At 38.3% G+C, this 19,596-nt stretch overlaps 1 protein-coding gene across 1 annotated transcript in view; it reads right to left on the bottom strand.

Annotated features, from left to right (window-relative positions):
• The window catches only part of dchs1b (dachsous cadherin-related 1b), a 97,585-nt gene extending 93,195 nt beyond the window's left edge, over positions 1-4,390 (bottom strand). Inside the window, exon 1 of the mRNA XM_014003262.1 lies at positions 3,814-4,390. The gene's annotated coding sequence lies outside the window, so the exon portion shown is untranslated. The remainder of the gene's footprint in view (positions 1-3,813) is intronic.
• Between the last annotated feature and the right edge of the window lie 15,206 nt (positions 4,391-19,596).

Genomic DNA, 19,596 nt, shown 5'->3' with positions numbered 1-19,596 from the left:
GCCTCCAGGTGACTGATACTCACATCACATGACCATCGTTCACAGGTGACTCCCACTCACATCACCTGGCTTCATTTCTTGACATTTATGGGTTGATTTCTTTGTATGTATGGATCACTTGGGTTGTTACCGACATCTGGTGAAAATTTCATGTCATTAGCACCTCTAGTAATATATTTACTGAGAAAAATGGTGACGTGTTCAATACTTATTTTACCTATTTTATCAATGTTAACTTTCCAAAATTTTATTCATAATTATTACAAAAATTTGATGTTACAGACACTTTAAAGGGAACTCCACCTAAATGGCATATAGCATTAACACTTAAGCAAATACATACATATATGTTTATATATGGCCACACATACGTGTATATATGGCATTAGTTCCCAAGCTGACATTATTAGCTTGGGAACTAACACTTGTCATTTATAGCTTGGGCGCTAACGTGAAAGCTAGGCTAAACTGAAGTTCTCTTTCCATGAAGCAGCTCTGTTGTTCTTCATCCACATTTTCCATTACGCGCTGAGTTATTTCTAAATTATCTCCTCTGTCAAAGCACTTTAATTTAAAGGGCTCATTCGCAGCTTCATACTGAGTAAGCATCATTATTGACCCGGTATGCTATGTGGCGTTGATAAAATGTCACCSCCTGTGTGCTAGTATATTTTTAAACATTTTTAAAAACTAAAAAGCCTACAGTATTTTTACTGTCTTTGTTTTAAAGCTTACGAAATGATGTTTAACGATACAACTAGTCTGGGTTCCTTTTAAGAATCTTCCCGTTTCATCTGCAAAAGTTTCTTGATGCACGATGCAGGTTGTTTCGTTCTTGTGAGAAAGAAGCTTTTTGGGATGAAATTGTGCAAATGCTCAATAGATTAGAAAAAAAAAGGTTTTTTTTTCTTTAATGTGGGTTTTAGTTTAAACAGTACTGGCAGGATCTTAGTGACAAAGTGGGTGGTAAATGTGCATTTTGATTATGTTGTGTATCCCAAAAGTATAAACTCTAAAGATTGCTTGAGAGCTGCAAAAGAAAAAAAATATTAATCTTGGGTATTTCGAAATACAGTATACATCATTATTCTAAAAGACTAGAGACACAGGGTTTCATCTTAATCAATAGTTGCCAGCCTGACTCAGGTGTAATGGAGACAAGGTGATGTCTGTACACTGTAGAACCACTTCAAAATCTCTTGGATTTGTCATCATATTTTCTCAAAAATGACAGGTAGCATGGCAGTATTCTATATAACCAGTAAAAATTAATAATAATTGCCAAGGGCGTAATCACCATCTTAAAAGTAGGGGGGACATATTTTTTAAAGGTTTTATTTTCTGCTTCGGCTGAAAAAAGTGGGCGGGACAGAGGGCACAGATACTGGAAGTTGGTGGGGACATGTCCCACCCTGTGCCTATGGCGGTTACGCCCATGATTAATTGCTATTTAAAATCAGGCAAATCTCATTGAGATCACAGATCTCCTTTGAAAGGGAGGCCTGGAAAGAAACCAGAGTATCCAGAGAATAACCAACAAACAGAAGGAGAACGTGCAAACTTTGCACAAAATGACCCTTGGTCCAAACCAGGGCTCAAACCCTGGACCTTCTTTCTGTGAGGAATCAGTGCTTACCACCGATCCATCATTCTGCCTGAAAATAAAGTGAAACTTGCGTGGATGGAGTTGACAAGATTGTGAACACTCTTGTACCCAATTCCGTGCATCAATTCTGTGAAGTATAAAACTACTCTAAATGCTACACGCTCACACTATGTTCATAACTGCTCCACTATGTGAGCAGTGCGATCTTTGGAACGTAGTGGAAAAATGAAGTGCAAACAGACCACTATTTTGAGCTTCATGCAAAAGCCAAATAATCAAAATGAGATCTTTGAAATGACTCAGARGGAACAACCTGAAACAACTGCAGATGGGCTGGAAACATGCTATGTGTGGCAGTAAACTGAAAAACTCAAACATGAATTAATAATAACAAGAGACTAACTTTATTGCATCAGTCTACCTACCCCAATATGTGTTAACCCACTGATTAGTATATTCGTAGCATATATCTTTTTATTATTATTATTTCAATCGGGGCGGCTGTGGCGGAGTGGTTAGGGGAGCACTTCCAAAAAAAATAGACTACAATGTGCACCTTCAAAATGTAATTTCAGATGTTTGCTGTGAAATACATTGTTTTCAGCTTGGCTCTGGTCTGAAATCAAGCGGTTGACCCTGTCTGACCCTGTACCATCATACTCACCCGTTCAGCTCCACAGAACTACAGAAAGTGCCAGATAAACAGCAGACTGTTTATTCTGTTGATAAGCTCTGAAAGGACTTGACACGGAACCCAATGAACTGACCTCTCTGCCTTGACAGGCTTGATCCAGACACCGTTAAAGACACGGAGACGGACGGTCATGTCCGCACTCCTTCCTGGCAAACGTTCAACGCAGATGAATAAAACCCATCTAAGAATTCACGTCTAAGCCGTGGTGAAAACGCTCTTCCTCGCCTGAACCCCGCTCCTGTAATTGAGGTTCTGTTCCTCTGCGCAGCTGATAAGAGGAACCAGAAGTTGTTTGCACAAAACAGAGGCCCTACTCAGCCAACTAGATGTCCATATGGTTCATGTTAGGGGTAAAAAAAAAAAAGTCCTTCTGCACTCCTCATCACTCTACGAGAAACCAAACTCTTGCTGCTGGTGTTCTGCAGACCTGAGGCTGACGCTGAGGCCAACGCACTGCTGAGCCGGAGCATGCGGGTCCGTGTAAAAGGATAGTGTAACAATATGAATATCTGTATCCCCCTGTGCAGTGGAAAAGCAAGAGATGTAGATGTAAGCAGAGCGGACACCAGATATGTCTAAGTATTGTGGTTAAGGCACKTAAATGTGCCCCTGGGTTCCCATTTTTAGCTTTTAGCCACAAGGACTTAAGTTGATGTTATAAATACAGTTTATGTTAGAGGGAAACAACTTTTTTATTTATATACAGCATATGGTAATTCTGTTTTCAAAACAAAACAGCTGGACTTGCTTTCTTTTTACAGGTGAGTGTTTTTCACCAAAAAAAAATACCTTAATTATCTCCACTAAAGTATACATTTCTACTGATGCTGACCTACTTTTTCATTCTCATCATGATGTTTCCTTTGCTGTCTTTGCTCCGAAACAGAGAGTAGCAATTGAAGTTGCCAAACCTGATCGAAAAAAAAAAACATTTTTTAGCCAAATTTGGATTTTAGCTGTTCTGCTCTTTAAGTGTTTGGCTCAATTTAGCTCATGTTGCCTGATTGTTGGAGCATCTGCTCTGATTAACGGATCAGTTCATCTAAAATTAACTTTTGTTTTGCTTGTTTTCAACTTATTTCAACTCTGTTTCAGCTTGTCTTTTCCTTTTTTTCAGACATTTGCACTGCATTTTTTTTTTTTTTTTGTAGAAAATGCACATTTTTACCTTTTGTATTGGAAATAATAGTTCCTTAAAGCACAATCAAATTATGGGACAGACAGTTATGTTTTGATTTAACTTGGAAACATTTTGTTTTATGCAGTCTGGTTTCTTCACTGCAGACAGTGATCAGTAATCAGTATTTTAAGGCTGCTGCATGGTACACTGATGCTGAGCTGATCTTAGTGCCACTCATCACAGCACGTCTCAGCAGCTCTGCATACAGGGTGAGGATGCAGGGTGCACCCCTTCATATAGAAAACCAGAAGCCTCCACCCAACATCACTTCATTTACATCACCTAACACAGCATGCTGGATGAGAATGTTTAAAACCAAATAATGTTACTTACATTCATCGGATCCACTCAGCTCTGGATGATGTGCGCTCTGGATCTCTCCCCGTATTGGAATCCTGATTAATATGCAAAGGGGTTTCCAGTCAAAGACAGCCAATCTGCCTGCACCAAAAAATAAAAAAATAAAAATCTTGAATGGAGCCGAGCTGTCCAGCTAAACCGAGATATTTTTCCACATAATATCCACAATGGAAGCCAGCCGTGCCAACTCTCAGCTGCTGTTTAATCCATTTAAACAGGAGCAGGTCACTCTTTATGCGTCTCTGGATCAGGTGAGCGCGCTTTWTTATTCTTGGATCAGCTGGGAAGCTGCGCCGCTTCTTCTTGATCCGCAGAAAAAAAGAGGCTCCCGTGTTGCCCTGACCGGAGTCTGGCTGATCTGAACCCGTTTCTCTTCTCCTGCCGGTCCCCTCCTCCTTCTGTCTCCCCTCAGCATCCACCCTGTCAGACACGATGTGGCTGAGCCGCTTCACAGAACCGGGCACCTCTCAAACTGAAAGCCGACTCCACACACAGCCACCAGGCCCAGCCTCCCACACCCCGAGTACTCCTCTCCTCCATCCCCTTCCTCTGCCTCATCCTCCCCCCCAGTTTACCGGCTGATAATTTATTCGAGTGGCCACACAAAAGGGGGGGACAGAGCCAAGGGAAAGGCTGTTGAATACAGCAGAGAGGCTGGTGGAGAGCAGACTTTGGTGCCCCCCAGCTCCTTCCAGTGGAAGTAGTCTTTTTCTGGAGACAAAGGAGTGTCTCTGCAGAATGAAAAAAGATGAAACAAAGTCTCCAATAATTATTAAAATTAGATGTTTTTTTTCCTTTCACGTGATTGTTGAACAACATATTGACTTTTTTAAATAATAATTTTGTTTAATTTATTTTTTGTGTAATCTGGCAATTAACTTTCAATTCAGCCTACACACTAAAAACTGCTGGGTTGTTTTGGAAACTGCTGTGTTAGGTCATATGATTGGGTTGGTTTGACTAAAAAAAAACTGACCCAGTTGATATGAGCCATTACAAGCTGGCCCAATCAAAACTGACTGGACCTCTGATTTAGAATGTAAAAGTAAGTTAGTTTAATGTTGTTGATGCTTCACCTGGTTGGGTAGACTGAAGAAGTCTCTTGGAGGAGAGACGAAACGTTTCACTGAAGAAGAACCCGACCAGAGGACCTACTTTTTTTTCTACCTGGATTACTGAGATGCATCAGGACATTTACCTGGTTGGCTTTGTTAATAACTTTATTTTGCATTCAATAGTGGGTTTGGTTTTCTAAAATTGCATTACTTGGTTCTATAGCAGTTTGAAGCTATAGGTGCTAAAAACCAGGCAAATCCCATTGTGATCTCAGATCTCTTTTTCAAGGGCAGCCTGGGCCTGAAGGCAGAGTATTGTACATTTTTGGGGTGTGGGGGAAACCCACGCAAGCACGAGGAGAACGTGCAAACCCTGCACAGAAAGACTCCAGGTCTGAACCAGGGATTGAACTCCGTACCCTCTTGCTGTGAGGCGTTGGTGCTAACCGCTGATCCATTGTGCTGCCGTTATTTAAAAAGAAGAAAAAGCTGTTGTGGCAGGAAAACCCCAAAAGTCAAACACAGGGAAGCAAGAGAAGATTCCAGAACCTCCATGCTGGACTCCAATGAGGGATGAGTAAGGACAGAGCCGATGAGGAAGTGGAGACACCTGGTCTGAATAAAAACATGGAGCAGGTGAACGTGGACAGGTCTGAGGAGTAGGAAACTAACTGGTTGTGGTGATAAAAGGTTGACCCAACTGAACACAAAATTCTCAATCCTAAAAGAAACAAACATGAAAATAAATACTTAAACAAACTAAACACTTAAAAACACTAAAGATAAAAGAACAGCAATAACAGCACCCTGTTCCTGATGGGTTAAAGGGTTAGTTTGGTCCATTGATCTGTAAAATTGGGTTGGTTTTAAACTATCAGATTATTATGTGTATTTAACAAATGAATCCCTATGATGCGCACTCTAATAACACTTACTATATCTGGACATCTTTTAAGGGTGAAAAGGCAGAAAAACTCTCTGTGGCCTTAATTAAGCTACAAAAATGGGCTTTGTCTCAAGGTCGTAGACATCTTCATGTATAAATAAAGCAGATCAGTCAAGGTTGAGATCTTTGCTTAGCTGTTTAAAGTGCTGGCATCAGCAAGATGGGAGTCATTTATCACCACAGATTTTAGGTCAAGCCTCCAGTTGCGTCACTGAAGCAGAACAAGGGAGAAGATGTGGAGGAGGGAAAGGTAACGCGCAAAAGAGCTGAGCACTGGGTGTGGGTATAAGGTGAGAGGTGTTTGACAAGGACAGCTATCAGTCCCTTCTCTTTTGTGGTGCGAGTTCATATGCTGCAGCCTGGGGGGAAGAATGATCGCCTATCTGAGCGTTWAATCTGTCCACACTGGTTGGAAAATAAGAGCAAGGATCCATATATTCAGGCTTATAAAATGTTTGAAGAACCTGTTTAGTTTGTGGCAAATACAGATGGCCGAAATAAGTGTCTATCTGCTCATGTTGTGAAATGAAAACATGTACTATCTTGAAGTATTTCTCCAAGATTTCTAAGGTGGAATTATCGTGCAAATCAGAGTAGTGACCAATTATAATAATAATAATTATTATTATTATTATTATTATTATTATTATTATTATTATTATTAAGCAGATTAAAAATATAAGGATATGCACATCAACTTTCTTTCAATATATTTAGGTTTTTTTCAGTGTTTTGCTGAAATTCTTTATCTGAATAAATATTACATCGTAGGGGTGTGAAAGTTTGGGCAGCCTTGTTAATTTTCCTGATTTTCCTTTATACTATAAATCATTGATTGGATTAAAAAATCAGTTAAATATATCATATAGGGTACAAAAAGTGATATTTGAGAAGTGAAATGAAGTTAATATGATTTACAGAAAGTGTGCAATGATTGGTTAAACAAAATTAGACGTGCATAAATTTGGGCACCAAAAAAACCCTTAATTCAGTATTTAKTAGATCCTCCTTTCTCAGAAATAACAGCCTCTAAATGCTTCCTACAGCTTCTAATGAGAGTCTGGATTGTGGCTGAAAGTATTTTAGACCATTCTTCTTTACAAAACATTTCTAGTTCGTTCAGGTTTGATGGTTTCCAACCACAGACAGCTCTCTTTAAGTGACACCACAGATTTTCAATAATATTCAGGTCTGGGGACTGAGATGGCCATTCCAGAACATTGGACTTGTTCCTCTGCATGAATGCCTTAGTAGATGTTGAGCAGTGTTCAGGGTGGTTGTCTTGTTGGAAGATGCAGCCCCGGCTTCAGCAGCYTCAGCTTTGTCACTGATTCCTGGACATTGGTCTCCAGAATCTGCTGATATTGGTTGGAATTCATGCGTCCCTCAACTTTAACAAAATTCCCAGTCCCTGTACTGGTCATACAGCCCCACAGCATGATGGAACCAACCCCACATTTTACTGTAGGTAGCAGGTGTTTTTCTTGGAGTGCTGTGTTCTTTTTCCTCCATGCATAACGACCCTTGTTCTGCCCAAATAACTCTATTTTAGTTTCATCAGTCCACAGCATCTTATTCCAAAATGAAGCTGGCTTGTCCAAATGTGCTTTAGCTAATCTCAAGCAGCTCTGTTTGTGATGTGGGTGGAGAAAAGTTTTTCTCTACATCACTCTCACATTCAGCATCTCCTTGTGTAAAGTGTGCTGAATAGTTGAACGATGCACAGTGACTCCATCAGCAGCAAGATGATGTTGTAGGTGTTTGGTGCTGGTCTGTGGGTTGACTCTAACTGTTCTCAACATCCTTCACTTCTGTTTATTGGAGATTTGTCTTGGTCTGCCACTTAGATCCTTGACTTGAACTGTGCCTGTGGTCTAACATTTTCTCACAATGTTTCTCACAGTGGAGRCTGAAAGGTGAAATCTCTGAKAKAGCTTTCTGTATCCTTCCCCTAAACCATGACGGTGAACAATCTTTGTTTTCAGCTCATTTGAAAGTTTGACTCCCATGCTGCCACTCTTCAGAGAAGATGCAAAAAAGAGAAAAACTTACAATTGACCCCCTTAAATACCCTTTCTCATAATTGGAGTCACCTGAATATGGAGGTCAAGGGTCACTGAACTTACCAAACTTACTTTGCTGCTGCAGCTCCTAAACTTTGGAATGAGCTACCTCTCCAACTTRGACAGTCCTCTTCACTGGCTGTTTTGAAAACGTCTTAAAACCCACTTCTTTACTTTGGCTTTTGATACTGTGTGAGGGGTTGTGTTGTCCATTTACACTAGATTTTATATGTTGTAGAACTTTTTTTGTTTTTATTCTAGATTTTAATTTAGGTTTTAGCCTTTTTGTTGGTTTTTTCTTGTTTTTACTTTGTTTTTTTATTTCATGTTTTTATTTTTTCTGTGGTTTTTTTATTCTTATCTTAATTTTGGTTGTGTTTGTTTTTGTATGAGCTGTGTTGGAATGTTGATTCTGTACAGCACTTTGGTCTACTATGGTGCAAAAAGTGCTTTACAAATACAGTTGGATTTGGATTGGATTGCACCTGCATAATTTTGTTTAACCAATTATTGCACACTTTCTGTAAACCATACTTCATTTCACTTTCAAAATATCATTGTGTTTGTCCCCTATATGATACATTTAACTGATTTATTTTATCCAAACAATCAATGATTTATAAAAATAAATCAAGAAAATTAACAAGGCTCCCCAAAATTTTGCACCCCACTGTAATACCAACTCTATGGCTTTCTATGATGTTAAGTGTTAACATAAATATGTGCAATTCAGATAAAAAATTATTCAGTATTTGACAAGCTGACAACATTAGCTGATAGCAAACTGTTAGTCATTAGCAACCTAAAACTAATCACATTCTCACACATATCAGTAATCTTTTTAGCTATTGTCTAAGTGATAGCATTAGCAGTCCATAGCTACTATAGCTATTAGCTTTTTGTTCATTATCAGCTATCTGATAAGTAAAGTATTATTAGTAACTTGGCAATAAGCAAACTTTTAACTATTAGCAGTTTGTTAGCAATTTGTAATCTATTGGTTGTCTATTAGCTTTTAGCTATATTTAGCTGTGAGCTATTTGAAAATTATGATTTGCTTGAATTTTTACCTGAAGAAAACAAACAAAAAGTTAACACTCTTGTTTTTTGTTTGTTTTCTTAAGATTTGAGTCTCTATTCAAGCACACATATTTTGATTCTTCTTGTTTTTAGAAGACAATACATTCCATTTTTTGTACATGAGCCTTTGTAGATGGAACATTTGTGTCTTTGCGGGCGTGTAAATGAACTGCATGTGTGTGAATTTGTTCAGCATCATACTTGTTGTGTGAAAACTTGCCACAAAGTAATAGTGACACAGCTTTAACCGGGAGCAGATGGCTGAAGAGGGAATCTTTTGGTCCGACTCCGCGTGATGTTGGAGACCAGCGCAGGATTTATATCAGAGCTGCGCACATCCATAAATGTAAAATTTATCTTTCTTTCTAATAAACACAGACGTACATACGCACACACACACATATATACAGACACGTACAATTACACACGCCCAGGCTCATTTATCATGACCATGATGTATGATTTATTTGACTGTTGAAAAAATTTCTTCACAAGTTTCTCCTTCTTACCTCAAGAAATGACAGTTTGATAAACTCCAGTCCACATTTCCAACCTCTCAGATTTACAATTTGTCAAGTTTTAGATAAGCCTTGTAATTTCTCAGAGTTYATAAATTCAAAACAAAACCGACACAACCAAAAGTCGGTAAAATTTCATAGACCATGAAAAAAATCCGACCTTCCAGATCTTAATCTAATATATCGAGCCACAATATTTTTATTCTGAGATATATCTCATCTTCTGATCACATTAAGGACAACACAGAAATAGTTATGAACTGAGGGTCAGAGTACAACTTGATGAAGTTTAGAAATGCATCGTTAGGATCCAGTGGAGGAGCTTGTCTATGTTGGCCGGGTCCGTGTCCAGTGCAAACACTCACTCAGTTGACTGGATCACTGCGATGACTCTGAACTGAACCGAAACCCCTAAATTAGCCAAATCTGTTTGCATGTTCAGTGAACTAAATCAAAGGTATAAATTTCATCACTACTGTATGCATTTAACAAAATACTTTGAAACATTTTTTAAAAGAAACAGACTGGAGAACAAAAAGCAAAAGTCTTAATTGCAAACTTATGTTGTGTGGGACTTTTATTTTCACTGGCATCGAATTTCATATCTGCAGCCTCCAGCTTTCTTAATTATCTTGTTTCTCCCTAAACTTTCAACATCTTATTTACGTATTTATTCCCCCATCAGGGGTTGGATCTATTCAAAATGGCAAAATTGCCAAATAAAGTCATTCAGACTCATCTATCAGTGCCGTCTTTCTTTTTTTTTTTTTCCTAAAAATTGTTCAATCTTGTTCAAATCTAATTTGATATCAGAACCAACTATTAGGTGTTTCTGTTTTTGCCAAATTATTATTATTGCTAATACAATGCGATTATCAAAAGGAAAAGAAGGCGATTATTTTTGTTAAACCCATTTGCTAAAGTATCTCAACACTTATGTAAGTACAATCAGTTGATTACTTAACATTTTTCCCAATCTCTTCTCCCAGTCAACATTACAGTTCAACCCTGTGTCTATTTAAACTTCAGCCCCCAGCTRTCTGACCCACCTTTTCCTGAGCAGCAGGATGACATGAGGTCACAGCTTCACTTTGTGACTCTGTGTCGAAACGGAAGCGGGGCAGCTTTAGTCAGATCTTCCTTTCCCATGGTCAAAATATCCCTGTCATAAGGACTTCATTCAAAAAAATGGCTTTCCTATATTAGAAATGAATATATGAATATTTTAAACTATTTTTCCAGACAGTATGATATGTTTATTGTAAACATTAATTAACGTTTATGAAGAATTTTCAACTTTTGCCATGCCTGCTGGTGACACAGGACCGTTGTTCTTTATGGTAATTACCAGTGCTGATGTGAAACAAAAAGTAAAACCATGTGTTTGTAGTTGACTTTAAATTATCTGCAAATGAACTTGGGTTGAGTGATACAGATAAGGTAAAAAAAATGAATAAATAGCTTGGAACATTAACTAGTATATTGTCATATTTGTTTTGCGGTAGTATTCGTTTAAGGTTTGTATATGTTGTTCCAAATGTGATTGTTTTTAAGGAAGTTCAACAGCAGTTTGAAGCAAAATATGTTCTTTTTTTAATGCCAGCTTTTTTCTCTTTCATTTTGTTCTTTTGTCACTAACAAACACCAAGGCTGTGTTTGTCCTCATCTGTGCCTGCAGGGTMTTTTTAAACGTTTTTATTGCTTACTTTACCCTTGGGCAAGTTCCAGTGTCACGCAGTCACAGACGTTTTGCCTGTACTTTCAAAACTACAATAGTGTGAGTTTCTGCAGACGATCAGAGAAAAGTTTGTTCAATGAAAGATTTGATTTGCTTGGTCAGCAACCATGTTTATTTTGTTAAACGTCGGCACTACATTTTATTTTTTTAACTTAAATTATTTTACAGACAATGTTCACTATGTAAAAGCACAAATTTTTCTTTGTTGGAAGTCTAAAATAAAATCTTTTATTATTTTTATTGTTGTTTAGCTCACTGCTCTTACATTTAGCATTTTTTAAATAAATGTTCAAATTAAATGTTATTAGTAAATACTAAATTCTCAGTCTAAATGTAAAATTAAAGTTTACATTTAATTACTTCAAAATGGAACACAGCCTTTGCTGTTTGTGTGCGGCTTGTGCTATGACATCATCCTGCGACAAAAGCCACTGCTAACGCTGCTAACAGTTCCATACTATACATCAAATGTACATTTATGGCAAGCTGCACTTCGAATTATTGTTTTCAATAAACACATTTTGAATTAAAAATTTAAATGCTATCTCAGCAGCGTTAGCGTTGCTTTTGTCGCAGAATGATGATGTCACAACTAAAGCTGCTCTCCAACACAAACGCTGTGTTCTGTTCAGCTTAAATGTAAGATTTATCATTTAGCTACAATATTTAACATGCCATTGTTACATTTACACATTTAGTTTTAGCCTTTAATATTTAGATTTAATAAAGAAAAATGTGTTAGTGACTTTTTTGTAACATTTTACTTTATACTTGGCTTCCCATAGTTTGTGTGCATTTTAACTTGCACAACTTCTGAACTGTTTTAAGTAAAGAGTGGAGGACATATAAACTAATAAAGCATGGAAAATTAATTATTGTTTGAAGTTCAGTTTGAAAAGTGGATTGTAGGTCAATAGAGTCAATATACTCAACTTTCAGAATAAAACTTTATCTGACACAAAATGCATTGGGCTATCACATAATCATGGAACCTATTCATCCTTTAAAAAAAATGCCTGTGTTTTGTTTTGTTTCATTTCAGCTGTTCTTCTCAGCAGGGGTTGCCACTGTTAGTGAACTTACAGGAAAGACTTGGTAATTGTTTTCCCCAGATGCCTTTCTTAAAGCAACTTGGGCTTAAAACCACAGCCTCAGAATTACAAAACCATGGCACTGACCATAAACTTACTGCAGGTCCTCTAAAAAATAGTCACAAAATGTATTTTTAATCCTGACACAACCTATGCCAATTCTAAGTTTTATGTGTCAAACTCATCTTGAATGACATCATCTTCATAGTATTCTTAGAGCTGAAACAAATGTTGGAAGTTGTGAGTAAACTGCTGAAAACTCAAGAGTTTCTGCTTCAGTGCCTGGCCTGTTTCCACCTGGCAGGCTTCACCCAAACAAGGCGTCTGAGTTTTAGATAAACATTTGCTGAGAAACATTTCTAATGCGATCAAACATGATGGTTAAAGCTTTTTCATTTCAAAAACCGGGGGTGAACACAGAAAAGGGGCAGCTCAGGTTTTATCTGAGAGTTGCGCTGGCCTTTGCGCTCCTTGAAACCTTTCGTATGCAGGCTGATACCACAGCGGTTCCTCTGACGAGCTTCCAGGTTTTGTTGCGGCGAAGATAAACGACGAGTCAGAACCCGGCTAATGGTTTCTTCTGTTTTTGGAAGCGCGATTCCACTAGCGCCTCTCCTGCCTCCGGAGCTGTAGCGTCTTCTTCCCACCTCATCATCTTCTGCTCTGAYCGTCTCCATCGTCACGTGACATCTCATCAGTTCAGAGCTCGCACACTGCTTCCTCCTCTTTTGCACCCTTGTCTCCCTCCTCCTCACCAATCTGTCTCTGCGTGACACCTCCCTTCCTCCTTCTTCCTCCTGCTATCAGAATGCTTTATTATTTCAAAACAAATGCACAAAGCAGGCAGATACATTAAATCAGGATGGCCTCAAAATGAGACCTGAAATTGTTTAGATTAAGAGGAAACTATTTAACTGCTGTAAAACCTTGACGACTGTTGAAAACAGGCGTGATGTATTGATAAGAATGAAATAAAATGAACGTTTTCCAGAAGTATGTCCTGTTTTGTCACGGAAAAGCAGCTGTGCTGACTTTATTAATGTCACATCACAAATTTATTATAGGTGTGATAGTTAAATCAGCATGTGGTCATGGCTAAGTGTCTTCTCCTGGTTGATTAAGGAATAAAATGAGGTGTAAGTGTTGCTAAAAGTTTTTGTGTTTAAAAAAAAGAAAAGCCAGCTACAGCTGTTGGAATACTTGCTCTATAAAACACTGGTCTATTACACACTGAATACCTGCTGAAAAGCTTTTCTACCCTTTATTGTGATCCCTGTGCAAGCGTCTAGCAAACAGGAAGTAGCCAAAGCAGAGAACTTCCTGTATAAGCCCATCTATGCGCCAGCTCTTGCACTTTTGAGCCCAGTGTGACTGTGTGTTTAGGTGTGCGAGTGTGGGTATGCTCACCATTCAGCATTCCACCCCCCCTGGCTTCCTTCCCCCCAGCTCAGGCGTACTGATGCATGGCATCGTGGGAAAGAAGGAGTCCCACCTCTGCAGACCACCTTCTCACTCACTGCACATATAAAGCAGGGATGGGGAGAGATTTAGTGACTGTTGGAGGCCAGCTGTGATGCAGTGTTGGCACTTGGAAGGATGTTTTGCTATTTATGCTCAGCATGTCAATAACACATGTTTGTGAGGTGAAGACAAAAGAAAAAGAGCTAAAAAAAACTGGGCTACTTTGTTTAGTTTAGTTGTTACATTAGTAGGAGCTGAGGTTCGTACCTTGGTCTTATAAAACTGAAACTGCAGGTTTATAAGTTAAGTATAGACGTTTATAAGGAGTTTGCTCACTGTGGCAACAAATTATTGTATTTTACATGAACAGAAGTAACATCAATCAGCCCATATTTGACCCACAGGAGARATTTCTGTAGCTTGTCTGTTGATTTTGGCATACATTGTTAGCAATGCTATTTTTTATGATTGTTAAGGCCTTGAATATGGAGCAAAAAGCCTAAAATAAAACATTAAAAATGTCACTAACACAATCTCATTATTTAGCTCACTTTCTGAGTGTAATCCTAGTTAAAACATTTCCTTTAACATTTTTATATAGTCCATTGTTTTAATATTTAATAAATGTTATTTTTTATTTAAACTTAAAAGTTAGATGTTGGGGCTAAATGCTGACATTAACATTTCAAACATTTCAGAATGAAATGCAGCCTTTGTTGTTGATGCGCAGTTTTTGTTATGACATCATCATCCTGCGACAAAAGCAAACACTATTGCTGCTAACCCCTAATTTACACTACATGCGTTCCGGCTCCGCTCCGCTGCGGTGCGCAGGTCACAGCTGTTCGTTTGTGTCTCAGTTTATACAGCATGCACTCCGCTCCGGTCCGACAGAGGGTGGGCATGAAGGAGATCGCACGATGAATCCAGTGATGTGGAAATCACAGCAAAAAATAATTAATTCTGTGAAAGACGAACTCTAAACACAGCTGAAAACATTGATATAAAGGCTTTTGATATCTATGGTTGAAACTGTCTCACTGTCATCCTTTTGAAACTTCTGATTTCAAAATAAAATCCACGTGTGTTTCAATGCTTCATGTTTTCATCTACTTCCCAAACAGAACGATACGTTCTGACAGCATTTATGTAGAAATATATCCAGATGTTGATTAATATAGCTGGAATTTCAACATAATTCAGACAAATTATCCCGCCTAATAGTGTCTTAATTTGAAAATACGGATGTTGTGCTCGTTTTTCTTCCTGTTGGTGCAACGTAATCTTTAAAAATAACGGAAAAACGGAAAAAATAGGATCTGTTCTAATTTTGACGRATCGCCGTCAGATCTCCGTCCACTCACCGCCGCCGTGAGCGGAGTGGAGCCAGACCACATGTAGTGTAAATTAGGGGTAACACTGCTAACGCTACTAACACTGCTAACGCTGCTAATGGCAAGACATCAAAACGTGCAGTTGAGTCCGGTGTCCGAGCTGCACTTCAAACTGCCGGACCGTCTGTATTGTTTTCAATGAACACGTTTTGCATTTAAATGTAAAATTCCATCTTCAGCAGCGTTAGCGTTTACTTTTGTCACAGGATGAAGACGTCACAACAAAAGCGACGCACGAACGACAAAGTTTGTGTTCCATTCCAGATTTCTTAGATGTGAGCTTCATCATTTAGCTGCAACATTTAAGATGTAATTTTACACATTTAGAATTTAAATTTTACATATACCATTTAAATTTAACATTTATTAAAAATTAGTAAAAAATAAATTTAAAAAAAGTGAGCTAAATAACAATAAAATTTTAAGGGAAATTTTCAAACAATGATTTCACACTCAGAAAGGGAGCTAATGAATGATGTGTCAGTGATTTTATTTTGAATTTTTTATTTTATACTTATACTGAAACATCTTTGTTTCAAGGTCTGGATTGCCCTACCACTTGTCCCACCCCCTACATCACAAAAGGAATTGGGACAACCCATTACATTGATGTGAACATTCAAAATGTAAAGAATGGGGTGAAACAAGGTTCAGCCAATAATTTTATCTTTTCATTTACATTTACAGATGGAGAAGGTCAGGGGTCTGTATTGTCAAGCCAGCATAAATACAAACACACACTTCCTCCCTTTTTTTCTTTCTCAGTCCACCAAACAGACTTAAAAACTTTATTAGAGTGCAGTTGGTGTTTTGTTTATGTGTGGACGTGTGTGGTGCATGTGTGGGACATCAAAAACTTGGCCGAGCCGGTTCGGTGTGTGTCAGGGGCTCCTGAGGAAGAGGAAGATGAGAAGGTCAAGTGCGTCGAGGAGGTGAGTGGTCGCTCCCGTCGGCCTTCTGGATCAGCTGCTTCCTGTTTATTGTTGCTCGGAAGACTTGTCCCTTGACGATAACAAAGCTGTCACCTTTGACTCCACGCCGGAACAGGAGCACATCCTGCGACGGATGCCATATTGTTCAGTGACTCATCACACCTCAACAAATGACCCTTATGGTCAGCCATCCATAGATGCTGCACGTCAGAGATGATTAGTGTTTGTGTGGCKATGTGATTGGACGAAATGCTTTGCTTTGAATTGTATGATCATACATTTCTTCTTATTTTCACTTTTACAAATAATCTTCAGAAAAATCCTGGTGAAAGTAATGTGAATAATGATTTTCCGAATCAGGCGCAGCAAACCAGTCCAGTACACCGATTCAAGTGTTTATTTGCACACATTTTCGAGACAAGTAATGAAGAACTAGCTCTTGTATTCAGACYTGACAATTTTCTCCACTTTAAACGAACCAGAGTTCATTTCCAGCGTTGGTCCAGACCTTTTGTGCAGGTGTGAATACACTCATGCGAACTCTGGTGTGGATCAAACAACCGGACCGAGACCYGCTTTTTGAGGTGGTCTCGGTTCACATCCAAACCGACTCTGGTGCGGTTYGCTTCAGTTCGCTTCTGGTGTGAATACAGACCGGACTCGAACCGAGCCAACTGCATAAAACGTGCTTTTTTGGACTTCACAGGCCACCGTTGCTGAGCTAAATAAACTAAAATCATACCTTTTTCATCGTCTCCTGTTAGCAGCTCTGCTGGCAGCATGTTGTGGGTCAGAACATGCAGAGCACCTCATCTCCTTTGGGTCGGGGGACACATTTACAGACGTCGCTCCAAAATTAGAATATCATCTCGGAACCACCGTTAAATTAGACACTTTTGACATTTTAAATGCTTTTGCAGTTGTACTATTAGCAAAAATTGCACACATCAGAACCGCAGCACGCAGGACTTCCTTGTTTTCTTCTGGGTGTGGCTCAGTCCCGCCCCCGTCCTTTCTGTCCAATGGGAGCAATGATCGTCACCCTCGTGGCTTTGTTTACAAGTTATAGTTCGTTTGCAAAAAAAAAAAAAAAGCACAATGTGAATGCAAACCGCACCAAACGAAGAAAATAAAGTCCACTTTTGGTCCGGACCAAACAAGTGGACCAAATGACTGTCTGAATACACCCTAAACACACATCGCAATGCTGGGATCCACTCCAACCAAAACTTTTAAGTGATAAAAAAACAGCCCTGAATCACAAGTTCTTACAATGTTTATAAAAAACTTTAGAATAAGTTATAAAATAAATATGTTGAGTTGATTACTTAAAAATAAGAATTTGAACAAAAGAAATCCATGCATAATTCAAAGTTTTAGATTTTATTAAATTTGGTATAAGCTAAATTATATATTTTTTTTCTTGTTCACATGAATAGTTTTTTTCTTTTGCCCCAAAGTGTAAAGATAATCATCAATGTTAAAATTCACTACATATTTTTTTAGTTTTACAATGCCACCCCCACTGGCTGGAAGTGGCCCACGGGCCATCAGTTGAAAATAACAGTTTGCATCACATTTCATGACGCCGTACACATTTTATTAGTAATGTATTTTGTAAAGGTTTCAGATTCCTGCTTTAAATTTGAAGATATTTTGCCCCCCCCCCCTTTTTTAAAACAGCTTGCTGAAAGATTAGCATAGCTGTTTCCGTTATTATTTATCTTTAATTTTAGTTTTCGTAGACTTGCACATGTACCAGAGTCGAAAGGATGCGATGTTTCAGTGAAGAATGAAACCAATTACTGTGTAAAATAATGACAAAGAAGCCAAGAACTTTTGACACGAGAGTCCATCCTGGAGCAGTTTTAAGCCGCCCCTGAATGTGGCAGCTTGACAGTCAGTAAGAATCAAATATTTACAGTGCCTTGTCTGTCATCTAAACACCCTTCCTACATGACCTATTTATTCAGTCATGCTTCATTRTACCAAGACAAAAAAAGAGCACCTCACGTCTTGGCCAACTCATGGCTATTTTCCACCAACAACAGTCGAAACCTGAAGGCTTTGATTCAAAACAGACGGAGAGTAACTTTGGATGTGTGTGTGTGACATTTGTTAAATGCACCCTGTAAACCATTTTGACCTGTGAGGAAATCATAAATACTACATTTGCGTGATCTGAGGTTCAGGTACATGACTTGGAGTTGGCAGTGGTGTGAAATGTTTTTTTTTCTTTTTGGAAAAAGGCCTTTTGCTTTACAAAGAGCACAGTATGASTTAATAGCGATTAGCATCCACAAGGGAGGTATTTTCCAATTTAAAGCATCAATTCTCTTTTGTTTATTATTTTTTTCTCATACATATTTTCCTCACAACCATGCTCAGCTTTTTAAAGTGAAACTTGTCCATTTGAAAAAAATTTTTTTCATAAGTCAGATTTTTAAGTTTTTAAGTGCTGAATAATAAAAAAAATGGAAATGATAACGACAAGCGAGCATTTGAGCCAGCACTGGCAGCTAATTTGTCATTTTTATCCCAACATGCCTTTTTACTTATTAATACAGAATAAAATCCCTACTGTTACATTGTTGAGCATGTGTTGAGCACAGATGCGTTTTTAATGTTTTTTTTTTCTTTTCTTTTTTTGTTGATGCACTTTAGTTTTATTTCTGTGTGGTACTTGCTGTGTTTGGATGGTTCAGTTTTGCACAACCTTGAACTAACTTTTGTCTAGTAAACAAAGGAGTATTTCAGCCTTTTGAGTAACCTGTGAATTTGAAGCCAAAATAATGTTCTAAATGTGTGACTGTGTGCAGTCAAATAGTTTTCTGACAAAGGTAGAACATGAATGAAACTTTCAAATAACAAAGCTGTTATAAAGTTAAAACAGAGCAAAATAATTTTTAGGTTATATAGAACATTTCAATCTTTTTTTGACAACACTTGTGCTGTGGGAAAATAACTGCATGCTTTTTAGTTTTTCAGAGCTTCTGGAGCAATCTGGCCACATTTGAGCTTTTTGTACGTCACATATTGAAGCAATCTGTCACGGTTTACAGGGGTTGGACCCAAGAATACAGACTGACACAAGGAGCTCGAATAAAATTAACAACTCTTYATGAAGCAAACACAAAAGGCTGATGTGGCAGCAACTACTTACCAACTCTAACGGAACCCAGAGGAGACCATGACCTGATAGAAGTGCACACAGTGCTAGACTGATGTGACATGGACAGCTGAGGGAGGCTGCTGAGGAGGTAAATGGCCACGGCGCATACTGATAGGATTGGGGAACAGGTGTGAGTGGGAGGAGCATGGCTATACAGTAGAAAATGACTTTGTGTCACGAGAACAAAGAGGAAAAGAAATAAACCCATAAAGCACCAAAATGCTGAAAATAAACAATATTAAAATATATTAAAGGTGCAATATTATGTAAAATCAACTTTTTTGAGTTTTATATCATGTTATAATG

The sequence above is a fragment of the Austrofundulus limnaeus genome, unplaced genomic scaffold (genome assembly GCF_001266775.1).
Source record: "Austrofundulus limnaeus strain Quisiro unplaced genomic scaffold, Austrofundulus_limnaeus-1.0 Scaffold17, whole genome shotgun sequence".
NCBI lineage: Eukaryota > Metazoa > Chordata > Actinopteri > Cyprinodontiformes > Rivulidae > Austrofundulus > Austrofundulus limnaeus.
This window is presented reverse-complemented; position numbering and strand designations above follow the sequence as displayed.